Source organism: Petaurus breviceps, unplaced genomic scaffold, assembly GCF_028583685.1.
Source record: "Petaurus breviceps papuanus isolate PSGF00001 unplaced genomic scaffold, PetGlider_PUasm1.0 138, whole genome shotgun sequence".
In the NCBI taxonomy this organism is placed as follows: Eukaryota; Metazoa; Chordata; class Mammalia; order Diprotodontia; family Petauridae; genus Petaurus; species Petaurus breviceps.
In genome coordinates, this window is record NW_027185694.1 from 16,293,093 (window position 1) to 16,307,252 (window position 14,160).

Here is a 14,160-nt window from a genome sequence, read left to right on the forward strand (position 1 = left end):
CGCCCCGGCCGGGACCCAGCTCGTCACTTCCGGTCGGGCCGCCTCCGAGCTAGTCTGGGAGGCCTGCCCGGGAGCAGCATACTGGGGCCGCCTGCCCCTCCCCCAGCCCCAGGGGCTGGGGCCAAGGAGCGGTGAGACGCGGCCGCCACCTCCGCGGGCCAGAGCGAGGGTTGGGGCAGTTTCGTTTTCTCCTAAGGTGACATGTACGGATAGGAACGGTATAAAATTAGACCTAGGAAGTTTCAGCCCCGGACCTGCCAGCACTTTTCCCCCTGCTGGACATTTAAATATTTCCCTCGGCACACTGGGAAAGAGCAGCCTTAACCCCTAACTTACAAGTGGGGAACTGGCACAGACTTGTGAGGGAAGCCCCTGCACAGAGATGTCGGGCCGGGATCGAGTCTGATGTTTCCTTGGGATGGAATGAAATGGAGTATGGGCAGATTAATTCAGTTCAGTAAACATTTATCAAGCGCCTGCTAAGTTCTGAATATACAAAAAGAGGTGAAAGTCGCTGCCCTCGAGAAGATTCTAAGAGGCACCCAACTCTGCGGCTGATGTGGCAATCCTGGGTTGAATGGACCCTGTAACACAATTTGTATGGCATGCTTCTGTTCTAGTGATAAAAGGTGTCATGCACCAGATTAGAAGTCTGGTGATGAAGGTTTCAGTCCCAGCTTCCCCTTACCTGTATGACTTGGAGCAGGTTAGGCTCAGTGAGCCTCAGTTTCCTCAGACGGAATTATAATTTCTGACCTGTCTACTTCTCAGGGTCATTATGAGGTTCAAATGAGATTATGGATGTCAGAGTGCTTAGAAAGTTGTTAAATGCTCTCCAACTAGAATGTATAATTATTTCATATCAGTCTAGGAAAGGAAGTAAGGCCCCCATGCCTGGAATTCTCTTCCTCTTTGTCTCAGCCTCCTTCCAGCCAAAATCCTTCCTTTTCTTCCAGTCTTTCCTAATCTCTTCTTAGTTCTGTTGCCTTTCTTCTGTTAATTATCTCCAATTCTTCATTTCTTGTTTGTACTTAGTTGTTTGCATGTTGTCTCTCCCCTTAGATTGAGACTTGAGAGCAGGGATTGTCTTTTACAGTTTTCTTTGTATCCCCAGGAGGTTTAGGCCAGTGTGTATATGGCACACAGTAGGTGCTTAGAAGATGTGTTTTGGCTGACTACTTGAGAGCTTGATGGAGATGATAAGTTGTTGGGAGGAAAAAGAAGCAAGGAAGTTAAGAACAAAGGGAGGATGAAGAAAAAACAAGAAAAAGAATAGGTAAATCGCTGCCCTGCTTTACTTTATAAATGGAACTGCCAGCATTATTGGGAAAGCAAATTTGCTGGTTGAAGGAAGGAGCTGCTTAACAAGTTTATCTACCTCACTAGGCATTTTGAAGGGGAGTCATTATTGCTGCAGAATAGTTTTTTGTTGAGTTTTTTTTCCCCAGTGGCCCAGGAATAATTGGAATAAGTCTTAGGGCACATTTTCCCCTTCCTTCAATCTAAGATTCAAACCCTCTGGTGCTCTTTTAAAATATTTTTTTGGAGAAAAAAATTAGAGCATTACTGAGGGTCAAGTTAAAGTTACAGGCTAAGCAAACACTTATCTACAAAGACTGAGGTTAAATTCTGAATTAAATTGAGGAAAATCAGTAGCAGTGAGTAAAAGCAAAGAGTTGACTCTTCAACTGGGGTAATATGATATTTGGAAGAAGAGTAAAAGATGGAGAGATATTAGAGGTAAGAGGCACTATTGAAAGGGGGAGCTCATGGCTTCTTTGGCATTTTTTTTAATTGGAGCAGGTTTTAAGATTAATAGCTGTAAGGGACTTTTAGTTTCAGAAAAAGAGGAAAAGTTTTTGAAAGAGGAATGTGGGGTCTTAGCTATATTAATAACATGCTTGTGAGTCAGTAGTATAAGGTGGATTTTAGACATCTAAAAGGGGAAAGATGAGAAAAAGGAGGTAAGGGATCAACTCTGGCCTACAGACCTACCCTAAAACCAAGCTAGCCCTATATATTCAAAGATTCTCTGTCCATCAATTGACAAGTTGATTAACTCCCCACGAAGAATTAGAAAACCCCACTTATTTAAACCAAACTGGATCATCAAGGGATATTTTTCCCCTAAGTGAATCAGAGCCAATTATAGGTTTAAAGCAGAACCCTTAATCACATATGGTCACAAAATTCATTAAAAAAAAGAAGCCCCTTCCTCCCTTTCTAGGCTTGTTTCACACAGCTCCCCGTCACATTCTCTGTATCTCCACTAATTTAAATGACTTGCTGCTATGTTCAGTATAGATCATAGAATGCCCTCTCTTTAATGAAGCCTTGCCTAGTTATTCTCACTGGGGTAAGGGGAAGGGAATAAGCATTTATATAGTGCCTACACTGTGCTAAGCCCTTTGAACATTATCTTTCCTTCCTCCAATCTGGAGGGGAAGAATAGGAAGGCAAAAGGGAATGGGTCAACCTTATTCCTATTGAGTCTGGCTTGAGGAGGGAGGGAAATACACACTAAATAGGGGATCTCACCCTCCAGGAGAATAGGGGGGAAGGGGATGTGAGGGGGGATGATGGAAGGGAAGGCAGGCTGGGGGGGAGGGAAGTTGGAAGCACCCACTTTTGAAAAGGGACAGGATCAAAGTAGAGAATAGAACAAGTGGGAGGTGGGATAGGAGGGAGGGAAATATAGTCAGTCTTTTACAATACATCTACTATGTTATTGTTTTGCATTAGCCACACATGTACAACCTATACTGAACTGCTTGTCTCCCCAGTGGGGGTGGGTGGCAGGGGGGGAAGGGAATAAATCTGGAATTGAAAGTTTTAAAATCAAATATTCAAATATATATATATATATGTGTGTGTGTGTATGTGTGTGTGTATATATATATATATACTATTATTAATACCATCTTACATGTTATTAAGGAAAAAAAAAGATATACAGGCACTGAGGCATAGAGATCCACTGGAAAAGTTGAAACGGGTATGGGAGAAAATATGGGAGAGAGTAGATTGGAGGTGGGGATATCATGTGGGACTGCTGTTTTGGGGGGATGGGTGGGGAGAAAACAGGGAGAAAATTTGTAACTCAAAATCTGGTGGAAACGAATGATGTAAATCAGAAGTTAATAAAGCATTAAAAATAAAAAATTTAAAAAATATTATGGCTACTAGATATTTATATAAGTATCAAAGCATAGCCCATTACTAAATTGTAAACCCCCTGAGATCAAATCAACATTGTCAAATTAAATAAATAAGAATATATTAGATTTCTGTCTAAATCCAAAAAGGATCTTAGAGGACATCTAATTCCAGCCTTCCATTTCACAAATGAAGAAACTAGATAAAGTGACATACCTATAGTCACTGTAGCAGGAAATGAGAGAGTCATGATTTGAACTCATATCCTTTGCTCCAAATCCACTATTCTTTCCACTCCACTAATTAATCAGACTTACAAACTGAAAACATCCAATAAAAGTTCCTTGTCATTGCCAAATTCTGACCAACTTGTTCCATTTTATTAAAAAAAAAACACACAACACTGTGGACAAAATGAGACACAACTTCATATGATGCTGTGGAACATCAGGAAGCAATGCCAGAAATGTAATCACATTACAATCAGAGCTAGGATGGTTCTTTTTTGACCAAGAGATTACAGTGTAAGTCCAAGGGTCAGAGCTGCAAAACATTGCCAAGCTTTGAAAATTGCAGGGGCCACATCCCCAGGCACAACTGTTTTTCACAACTATTGACCTAGAAATCTGTTTCCTGGCTGAGTCCTACTCAGAGACAGCTCGCAGCATAATGTAATAGACAGACTCATATTGGAGTCAGATAAGCTGTTTGAGTCCTGTCTTTGCTGCTTCTAACTGTATTATTCTGACCAAGTCATTTAATCTCTCTAGGTCTCAGTTTCCCCTCATCTGTAAAAGGAAAGAGTAGAACTATGTAACAAAGACTCAGACTTTCAGCTCTTTATTATTATTTAGATAGTGCCTACTATGTCCTAGCCACTTTGCTAAGCCCATTATATGTTATCTTTCCTTCTTCCAATCTCACATGTCATCTTTTTTAATATTATGGCTACTGTGTATTTATATAAGTATCAAAGCCTAGCACATCACTAAATTGTAAACTCCATAAGACTAGGGAATGTGTTTTATTTTTCTTTATATCTCACCTACTTGCATAATATAGTACATAATTTATTTATTTGTTTATTTATTATGTAGCTCTTTCAGGGTGTTAAGGAAAATGGGTTAAGAACTGAAATAGAATAAAATAGAATAAAGGAAATAAATATAACATAACACAGCTAATATAACATAATGAAATATAATAAAAAATGACTAGGAAGTTTTTTTTCCCATTTGTCTGCTTGGTACAGGAAGCAATGTGATCTGTCAAGTTGTGTTTAAACATTAGAATCAGAAACTTAAAATATCTAATCACAGCTGTGCCACTGACTCATAGGAGCCTTGGTCAAGTTATTTACCTTTGAGAGCCTCTTTCAGTATTAGATAATGATATGAATTTACCTGACAGGAATCCTATGTAAAATGTGTTGCAAACATAAATGTTGCACTGTAAACCTTAAACACATATCACTATTACTACTCCTACTAATTAATTGTGTTTACCTGAACACCCAAATGGCATGAGTGATACAAATCCATGAGAAGATGTAATTTAAAGGTTGACTAATACTTGAAGGTGATATATCCAATGACAATGATAAGTTATTATTAATAATAATGATACCATGCATCTAAATAGCCCTTTACAATCTTGCAAATGCTTTCACATATACCATCTAACTTGGCATAAAGACAATTTAAAAACCTCAAAGTTCTATATTTACTAGAATTCACCTTAAATAAAAAGCTGGCTAATTGTGAAATGAGTTCTAGGATGAAGGGATGACAACATTGTACAAAATGTGGTCAGAGAATGACATGTGATAATGGACATTTAACTATTGCAGTGTTAGGATTGTGACTTCTAGTACTATTCAAGTCCTGATTGGAAATGTGAAATTCTAAGAAGAATGATTCTTGATTTTCTAGGTTTCCTTAATGTTTCCCATACTTTTCACATTGTATTTAAAAATGTCAATGACCTATAATTTACTTAGTGTGGATTCTCCTAACTTTCACAAACCATAACCATTTATAACCTTTATTAAATAGCCTTCCAAGGCTGCTGTGGCCAAAAAATTCATCATGTTATGGTCAACCTGATAATGAGATGGATAGATAGATAGATAGACAGAAAAACACTGTGCCAGGCACATGATCTAAGTGTTGGGAATATAAGCAAATAGAAGATAATCAAGGACATACAGTCTATCAATGGATTCATTATCAAAGCCTTTCCAATTTGGTAGGTCCCATCAGAACTTGCATTCTGCTTAGCCTTAAACCAAGGTCACCTTTCTGTTCAGAGGAAACAGTGTTGTTGTTATTATTATTGTTTAAGCCATTTTTCAGTTGTGTCAAACTCTTTTTGACCCGTTTTGGGTTTTCATTGTAAAGATATGGCTTGCCATTTCCATTTCCAGCTCATTTTACAGTTGAGAAAATCTATTTCCTTTACTTTTATAGAGATGGACAATGGAGGCATCCTTGAACTCTTGAGGGATAACCTCCTCTTTCCACATAACCTGGAAAATTCCAGTCAGCTTTTGTATGAGCAATGGACCCCCTACCTTAATAGGCTGATCTTTCATCTGAAAGATGGTTATCTGCCAAGAGTCAGTGTGGCTTCAAAAAGGGCTGAAGAACAGTCGATATGGTGTTTGTTGCCCGACAACTCCAGGAGAAATGCCAGGAGCAGAACAGAGGTCTGTACACAACTTTTGTAAATCTGACCAAGGCCTTTGAGACTGTCAGTCATGAGGACTTAATGGAAAATTATGTCAAAATTTAGTTGCCCGGAGAAGTTCATCAGCATTGTATGTCAGTTTTATGGCAGCATGCTTGCCCACGTTCTAGATAATGGACAATGCCTTTGTGCCTTTCCAGTTGCCAGTGGAGTGAAACAAGGCTGTGTGCTTGCTCCCATGCTTTTTAGCATGATGTTTTCATCCATGTTGTCAAATGCTTTCAATGAAGATGAACAAGGCATCAAGGTCAGCTACTGAGTGTAACAGTGGTAAATTCTTCAATTTGAAAAGGCTACAAGCCAAGACCAAAGTGGAGGGAGTGTGGGTGCATGATTTTCTATTTGCAGATTATTGTGCACTCAGTGCAGCCTCTGAAGCTGAGATGCAACAAAGTGTGGATCAATTTTCTGCTGCTTGTGCTAATTTTGGCCTAACAATTAACACACAGGTGCTCCATCAGCCACCATCACACCATCCGTAAGTGGAATCATTGGTTACAGCAAATGGAAAAGTTTGGAATGCTATGGACAATTTGCTTACCTTGGCAATGTACTTTCCAGGAATGTACACGTTGATAATGAGGTTGATGCACAGTATGCCAGAGCTAGCTCAGCATTTGGGAAGCTCAGAAGGAAAGTATGGGAGAGAAGAGGTATTAAACTGTCCACCAAACTGAATGTCTACAGAGCTGTGGTGCTGACCTCATTGTTGTGTTGCCTGTGAAACCTGGAGAGTCTACCAGCGCCATGCCAGGAAACTGAATCGCTTCCATTTGAATTGCCTCAGGAAGATTCTGAAGATCACCTGGCAGGATAAGGTAGCAGACACTGAGCTCTTACTTGAACTAAACTGCCGAGCATTCAGACTCTGCTTCAGAGAGCATAACTGTGATGGGCTGGCCAAGATGTTTGAATGCAAAATGTACACTTGCTAAAAGACTGTTTTATGGAGAACTCACATGGGGCAAATGTTCATACGGTGGTCAGAAGAAGCGATACAAGGACACTCTCAAGGTCTCAAGAACTTTGGAATTGATTGTGTGACGTGGGATACACTGGCACAGTACCGTTCAGCATGATGTGCCCATATCAGAGAAGGTGCTGTACTCTATGAGCAAAGCAGAATTGAAACAGCTCAAGGGAACTGCAGGGTGTGCAAATTTAGAGAATCTACCCCACATCTTCACATGGATTATTTGTGTCTGACCTGTGGTAGAGCATTCCGAGCTCGTATTGGTCTGATCAGCCACAGTTGGACAGGTTGACACTTGACTTTGTTTTGATCCTCTTTGAGAACAAAGGACAACAACCAACCAACAGATGAGAAAACCAAGGCAAACAGAGTTAAATGACTTGCCCATGGTCACATAGCTAGTAAGTGTCTGAGGCCAGATTTGAACTCAGGAATAATTCCTGAGTTTCTGGGTGCTTTATCTACTGTGCTCCATAGCTGTCTAGAAGCAGTGGCATAGTGGACCAACTAGGGCATTGTCAATCAGAGGACACGGGTTCAGTGCTGCTTCTGATACATAATACCTGTATGATAGCGGCTAAATCACTTATCCTCCCTTGAGCTAAGTTTTCTCTTTTGAAAAATGAGAGGTTCAGACCAGATGACCTCCTTCTTGTTCTAGATCTATGATCTCAATGAAATATCTGAGTAAGATGTTAGTGGAAGAATTGTTATACATTAAACATTCTTTTAAAAAAATGCTCTTGAAAGTGATTGCAAAGTATGACAAATATGAGCTTTAACTCTTTAGATAAGAATACAAAGTAATTTCCTCAATAGGAAATGCTATATAATTCAGATTTTATTGAATAAGCTAATTTGAATTTGACTAAAGTTTAGGATAAAGTTTTTAGGATATACATTCTATAAGTTGAAATACTGAAGGCACAAATGATTAAAATTCATTACTATAATTATTTTCATGAGCAGTCTCATCTTTTAATCACAAGGTAAACATAACTATCAATTCAGGAATGTAGCATCAGAGACCATGTTTAAAAATTGTCTTATTACATTGACAATTAAGAAAATACCATATGGTATGCTATTTTTTTCAGTATTGTTATTAGCCAACCTGTCAGGGCCCTCACAGGTTTAAGATTTTGTGATTCTCTACTTCTCCAGGGAGTATAAACAAATCTTTCAAATCTTTCTGTTTGATACAGGCATCATGATGCACTGAAAAGATTGCTGAATGTGGAGTCAGAAGTCAGGCTTCTTGAATTCTGGCTTTGTTCCTTTTTAATTGTGTGAGAACTTGGGCAAATCACTCTGGGCCTCAGTTTACTCATCTGTGCATTGAAAAGAGTAGTATAAAGAACTACCTCTGCTTTTAAAACAATGATCCTACCACCATTATCTTCAGAATCCATCTCCATTAGAACTCTGATCTATAAAGTGATCAGAAGAAACCCTATTCCCATCCTCTTCTGCTCTCTGACAGAGACACAAAAAAGGTTCTATCAGAAAAATTTTCCAGGATTTCATTAAAGAACAACATCAGGATGGGAAAAGAAAGCATTTTGATTAAGGAGTGAAAATTATAATGAAACTAAATAACTACATTTAAATTAAACAAAATTAGGTTAAATTTAAAGTTAAATGAAATAAATTTGGTCTCGAAATAAGTAACATTTTTTCATTTTAGTCAGTAAACATTAATATAAGCTAATATTTAATATAAGTAGAGTGGAAAGGGATCTGGATCTGAGATCAGAGGGCTGTACTGCAATGTCAATTTGGTTACTTACTACCTATGTGATTTTTGGTAAGTTTCTTTAACCTCTCTCAGCCTTAGTTTCATCATTTGTGAAATGAGTTTGGAAGACCTCAAAATTCCATCCTAATATCCTACTATGATGCTAAGTGCCTGTGTTCAGATGCCTCTATTTCTATGTTAGTTACCAGTTAGAAAATGAATAAGGGCATGTGAATGGCCTGAGAGATTCAAGAAAGGAGATGTTGCTTCTCATTGGGGAGGATTAGGGAATTTGTCTCTTAGAGGAGGTGGAGGCAGGTAGGAGAATCTGTCCTAGGTATGACAGGATTGCCAGGAAAAGCACAAGACAGAATCAGGGAACAGTGAGTGGTTCGGTTGTTTGGAAATGTATAAATGGGAGAACAGTAAAAGAAGGTTAGAAAAATTATTTGGAGTCAAGTGGGTGTAAGGGAAGGGGAGATGGAAGACTGAGTGCCAGGTTAAGAAGTTTTTATTTTATGAAATAGGCAATGAGTAGTTGTTGAAAGTTTTGTTTATTTTGTTTGTTTGAGGCAGTCATGAGATTTGATCTGTTCATTAGGAAGCTTACTTTGTTGTGAAGGATGATTTAGAGTAGTGGTTCTCAAAGTGTGGTCCAAAGAACCTTGTAGCAACCTCAGACACTTTTAGGGAGTCTTCAAGGTCAAAATTATTTTTGTAATAATACTAAAACATCTTAAATCTTAATACAGTAAGTATATGTCTGTTTATATAAGAGATCTTTGGGGGGGGGGTGTTTCACAATAATTATAAGAGTGTAAAGGGGTATTGAGACCAAAAATCTGAGAACTACTGACTTAAAGAAAGGAAAAAGAGGACAAAGGGAGACTAATTATATATCTACTTATTAAAACTGTCCAATATGGACTGGGCTGCCATGTAAGGTAGTGTGCTCCCTATCATTAAAAGAGGTCTTCAGGAGCCAAGATGGCGGAGTAGAAACAGGACTTCTGCAGGGCTCCCACTTCCACTTCCTCCAATACATGTAAAAAAATGACTCTAAACAAACTTTAGAGTTACAAAATCCACAAAGTGACAGAGAGAAACTAACCTTCTACTGAAGACAGCCTGGTAGGCGGGCAGTAAGGATCCAGTGCAGCAGGCTGGGAGCCGAGCCTAGCCCTGCATGAATCTGAGGTTTTAGCCTCAGGGCAGCCTGACCAGCCACAGCTAGAGGGACATCGGGAGACGGAACCACCAGCAGCTGTGGGGGTTTCCAGAATTATCAACACATAAATCCCAAAGTCAAAGTGAAAGGTCAGTGGACTTTGGGAACAGGGAATCCAGGAGTGTGGTCTGGCCTCTGCCCCCAGGGCAAGAATTGTCTGAGGCACAGTGACTGCTGCAATGTGGTTGCTTCAGAGCTCCTGGCCTGCAGATTGTAGGGGGACCAAGCAACCAGTCTGAAGGGTAATGGCTCTTGCTTTAACCTGCTTGGATCTGGATCCCTGTCCTGGGTGGAGGTCCTGGGGTATATGACCAGTGTGCCAGAGCCAGTGGAAGCTTATGAGAGGCCATCCAACTAATAGCTCTGGCAGCTGAGAAAACCCCAGCAATTGGGACAAAGCTCTCCTCTCTGAAAGCAGAGTTCTATTGTGGCAAAAAGCTCAAGAGTCAAGCGGTTGAGTGGCAACATGAACAAGTGGGGGAAGTGGGGCAAGCACAGCGGTCCAACTTTGGAATCCTTTTTTGGGGACAAAAAGGATCAAGGCATAGAGCAGGAGGAAGACAATGAAGTCAGAACTCCTGCACCAAAAGCTTCCAAGAAAAATATGAACTGTTTACAAGCCATAGAAGAGCTTAAGAAGGATTTTTAAAACCAAATAAGAGAAGTGAAGGAAAAATTGGGAGGAGAAATGAGAATGATGCAAGAAAATCATGAAAAGAGAGTCAACAACCTGACTGAAGAAAATAACACCTTAAAAATAAACTCAAATGGCAAAAGAGGCTTAAAAAGCCAATGAGGAGAAGAATGCCTTAAAGAGTCAAATTTGCCAAATGGAAAAAGAATTTCAAAAGCTCACTGAATAGAATATTTCCTTCAGAATTAGATTGGAGCAAATGGAAGCTAGTGACTTTATGAGAAATCAAAATACTATTAAACAGATCCAAACAAATGAAAAAATAGAAGGCAATGTGAAATACCTCATTGGAAAAACCACTGACCCGGAAAATAGATCCAGGAGAGATAATTTAAAAATTACTGGACTACCTGAAAGCCATAATCAAAAAAAGAACCTAGAAATCATCCTTCAAGAAATTCTCAAGGAAAATTGCCCTGATGTTTTAGAGCCAGAGGGCAAAATAAAGGTTGAAAGAATCCACCGATCACCTCCTGCAAAAGGTCCCAAAAAGAAAACTCCTAGGAATATTATAGCCAGGTTCCAGAATTACCAGATCAAGGAGAGAATATTACAAGCATCCAGAAAGAAACAATATGAATACTGTGGAAACACAATCAGGATAACACAGGATCTGGCAGCTTCTACACTGAGGGATCGAAGGGCTTGGAATATGATATTCCGGAGGTCAAAGGAGCTGGGATTAAAACCAAGAATCACCTACCCAGCAAAACTGAGTATCATGTTTCAGGGGAAAATATTGTCATTCAGTGAAATAGAGGATTTTCAAGCATTCTTGATGAAAAAACCAGAGTTGAATAGAAAATTTGACATTCAGATACAAGAAGCAAGAGAAGCATGAGAAGGTAAACAGGGAAAAGAAATCATAAGACACTCATCAAAGTTGAACTATTTACATTCCTACATGGAAAAATGATAATTGTAACTTATGAAACTTTTCTCAGTATGAGAATAGTTGAATGGAATATAAATGTGTATATATATGTATACATACATATATGTTTATATATACACACATATATATGGAATATGGGCATATGAATACATATGTGACTGTGTGTATATATGTGTACAGGTACACATAGACAGAGGGTACAGGACCAGTTGAATAGGAAGGGATGATACTTAAAAGGTGAAATTAAAAGGTGAGAGAGGAATATAATGAGAGGAGATGGGGAGAGACAGAATGGGGTAAACTATCTCATATAAAAGAGGCAAGGGAAAACTGTTACAACAGAGGGGAAGAACAGGAAGGCAAAATGGAATGAGTCAACCTTACTCTCATCGAATTTGGCTTAGGGAGGGAATGACATACACTCTAAATATGGTATTTACCCTACAGGAGAGTAGGGAGGAAGGGAATGAGAGGGGGGATGATGGAGGGGAGGGTAGGTTGTGGGGGAGGGAAGTTGGAAGCACACAGGGACAGGGTCAAAGTAGAGAATAGAACAAGTGGGGGACGGGATAGGATGGAAGGAAATATAATCAGTTTTTCACAATATATCCACTATGGAAAGGTTTTGCATAGCTACACATGTACAACCTATATTCAATTGCTTATCTTCCCAGTAAGGGTGGGTGAGGAGGGAGGAAGGGAAAGAATCTGGAATTCAAAGTTTTAAAATCAAATGTTTAAAAAAATATATATTATTATTATTTTTCGTGCAACTAGGAAATGAGATATATAGGCAATGGGGAATAGAGATCCATCTTACCCTACCAGAAAGTCAGAGGGGGGATGGGGGAGGATATAGGAGAGAGCAGATTGGGGGAGGGGCTATTCAGTGGGATTACTTTTTTGGGGTGGTGGGTAGGAGAAAGATGGGGAGAAAATTTGTAAGTCAAAATCTTGTGGAAATGAATGATGTAAACTAAAAATAAATATAAAATTCAATTCAATAAAAAAGAGGTCTTCAAATAAATACTTGAAGACAAAATTCTGTATATGTTGCAGAGTGGAGTCCTACTTAAGGTAGTTCTTGTTTGTTCTTTGTTCTCTAAGAGGACAATGACATTGGGAAAGTGAGGTCATGACTTGAAAGTGAATTGAATTTAAATGAGGCAGGGCTGTGCAAAGTCAATGACCTCCCTCTTGCCTCTGGAGCCATCCTGGTCCAGTGGCAAGATTTAGTTCAGGATTGGAAGTGGCCTCCTCTTAGGGTGGTAGATTACAGTAGAAGAGTCTTGTGTTGTAGTGTAGCTTTGAAATCGGATAGACCTGGGTTCAACTGCTGGCATTGCCACTTTCTAGGTATGTGACTTTGGGCAAGTCACTTCACTTTTCTGGGTCTTAAATCATCTCTAAGGTCTAATTTCAAGGTTTAGTTCTAAATCCCATGATCTTTTAAACATCTAAGGTCCTTTTAACATCCTGTGAGTCGGTTTATGTTTATCATAGCTTAGAATTGGTATTTTTTTTTAATGCATGCAAAATCATAAATCAATAGTTTCATCAGGAAAGAAAATAAAAAATCTAGAGAGATTTGAAATATCGTATTTGGTCCCATTTCCATCTTCAGTGTGCTGGTATTTTATAGTGCCTTTGAGAATCACTCTTATAAATGAGGCCCCACACAAAGGGCCTTGTAGCTGAAATTGAGGGAACATGTACCAGGACCTTGAGAGCCTACAGCGTCTTTGGGCAAAATTAAAAACAAAGGTGACTGGTTAGTTTCTGTTGATATCAGTGAGATGTGTGGGCTGTCTGTTGAAGAGACTATTGTAAAGATTGAGCACCTTTGTAGGATTTAACTACAGATTTTCCAGGATGGCTAACCCAACCCAGCATGAAGGAAAGGGAGCAAAAAGGTTTTGAGGGGAAAGAACAGCTACATAGTTGTCAGTTTTTATTGAATGACTGAGTGCTGCAGCTCAGGGTGTGTGGAAACTTGATCCACAGGATTTGAGGCTATTAGATAGAGCCAAGAAACAGTGCACTGTGAACTAATGGCCCGAATTCTAACCATGGTTCTCCTACTTATTATCTGGGTACCCCTGGGCAAGACTCCATTACTTCACCTCTATGTGCTTATATTACCTTTGCATTCATTGATGTGGACATTCCCTTCCCTGATATGGATTGCAAGCTAACCACACTTGATCATCCTATGCAATTGACATCCATTTCCCCCCTCGACAGATTCTCCAAAGTGGATCCAGACAATGAACCAGAAGCCTTAATTTTATTCTTTTTCCATCTTGGGGGTAACAGTGTATCACTTATAATGTGACTCTATTGTCTCTCATTCTTGTTACGTGGCATCAATAAAATCCTTTACTCTATTTCTCATGTACAAGTCATTATTGTTAATATGGTACAACCTGCATAGGTCCACTGGGCCATTTGTTATTTTAAATTCTTTTGAGATTACAATGTTTATTTATTCATTCTCTGTACATTCGTCAGGTACCTATTGTGTTAGTGTTCCATGATTCATAGCTATATAGTACCACTGGGAAAATATTGGTGCAGAAAAGATGGACTTTGCAGTAGCAAATATTCAGTGATCATTGAAAACACTGTTCAACATGTATAAACTATATCAGATTGCTTACTGTCTCAGGGAGGGGAGAGCGAAGGGAAGAAAGGAAGGGAAGACTTTGGAACTCAAAACTATATCAAA